Genomic DNA, 1,841 nt, shown 5'->3' with positions numbered 1-1,841 from the left:
AGCAGGATGACTAGTTAGCTGGATGAAGAGAATGCAGTGGATATAGTGTATCTGGACTTCAGCACAGCAAGACTTTTGACAAAGTCCCACACGACCTTCTCATAAATAAATTGGAGAAATGTGGGCTACACAGAGATATCATAAGGTAGATACACAACTGGCTCAATAGCTACAAGCAAAGGTTAATTGTTAACGAATATATATCAGAATGGCAGGAGATTTCAAGTGGAGTTCCACAGAGGTCTGTCTGGGCCCAGTGCTATTCAACATTATTATTATCAATGCACATGCTGGAATAGAGAGCTTCTTGAGCAAATCTGCAGACAACATGAAACTTGGAAAGACTGTGAACACCCGGAGGGCAGAAATGCAATTTGGAAGGATTTGGACAGACTGGAAAGCTGGCCTGGGGCCAAAGGGATGAAGTTCAATGCTGGCAAATGCAAGGTGCTACACCTCAGGAAGAATAATAAAAAACACAAATATAAAATAGGTGACACCTGGCTGGATGGCAGCACTATAGAGAAGGATTTAAGAGTTTTCATAGATCACAACCTCAGCATGAGTCTTGTACAGCTACATCACACTAAAGACAAAGGCAGTTTTGGAATGCATCAATAGAGGCATTAGGTGTAAAACACAGGAGGTGATAGTACCTCTTTACTCACACTGCTTAGGCTCATCTAGAGTACTGGCTCCACATTTTTTAAAAATGGAAAAGTTACAGAGGGTCTAGAAATGGGTGACAAAATGATTAAGGGCTTGAAAAGCAAGCCATACAAGGAGAGGTTGAAGGAAACAGGCATGTTCAGCTTGCAGAAAAGGCAATTAAGAGGGGACATGATAGCACTCTTCAAATATCTGAAATGCTGCTATAAAGAGGGAAAATCAACTTTCCTCTCTTGCTGCAGAGAGTAAGATGCAGAGCGTGAGGTTACAGCAAAGTATGTTTAGATTGGATATCAGGAAAAACTTCTTCACTGTCAGAATACCAAGGCAGTGGAATAGACTGCATAGCAAAGCTGTGGAAAATCCAAATTTGGAGGTGTTGAAGAAGGGTTGGACAAGCACTAGTCAGAGATGATCTAGGAGTATCTAAGCCTATGTTCTACAACTGGTATTTCCCATGTTTCTGGGTTTTGCTGGGTGCCACATGGGGCTGTGAAGGGATTCTTTTCCCTCTCCTGCTGTTACATGCATCAGGGAGTGCGGCAGGATTTACCCTCCTCAGAAGCCCTGGGGGTTGCTTGCAGCTAAGACTTGGGATTTTGACTGGGGTGTTGCAATCCTCCTGCTAGGACTAAAACCCAGAGGTTCCAGGCTAGGTCTTGCCCTTTGACTCAGGATCAGACTGATCACCATATTTGGTATCAAGAAGGAATCTGCATCCCATGGTGAGACTGGTACAGACTGTGGGGAGTTTTGCCTTCCTCTGTAGTGAAGGGGTGGGAAGGCAGGGGGAAGTGGGGCTGGCTCTTGAAATCCTTCTTACTGGGATCTCTCAAGCATAATTTAAAAAAAACCTTTGTAGTTGCAGGACATTGGCTACTCTTGTCCCCCTGCTTTACCTGTGGCAGATTAGGATATTACTTTTTATGGTTGTGTAGGGGTTGACTCTGTAGTTTTAGTAATAGGTTAGACAATGGATTTGTATATACTGATTTGGATAGGGATGATTCTGCCTCTGGCTCTGGAGGTCCCTTACAGCCCTACTTTTCTATAATTCAATATATAACTACAAGGTGAAAAGAGAAGACAACTCCTGAAGCAGGAGATAGGAGGTTGGAAAGAAAGATTTAACTTGGAGGGAAGCAAAGAAGCCAACTCTCTAGCACTCTTTC

The 1,841-nt window shown here is 43.3% G+C and overlaps 1 protein-coding gene across 1 annotated transcript in view; it reads right to left on the bottom strand.

The window, feature by feature from the left end:
• The window catches only part of LOC102374267 (otogelin-like protein), a gene marked incomplete at its 5' end in the record, with an annotated part of 72,276 nt that overhangs the window by 19,402 nt on the left and 51,033 nt on the right, over nt 1–1,841 (bottom strand). The gene's annotated exons all lie outside the window — the stretch shown is intronic.

The sequence above is a fragment of the Alligator sinensis genome, unplaced genomic scaffold (genome assembly GCF_000455745.1).
Source record: "Alligator sinensis unplaced genomic scaffold, ASM45574v1 scaffold672_1, whole genome shotgun sequence".
NCBI classification, from domain to species: Eukaryota; Metazoa; Chordata; order Crocodylia; family Alligatoridae; genus Alligator; species Alligator sinensis.
This window is presented reverse-complemented; position numbering and strand designations above follow the sequence as displayed.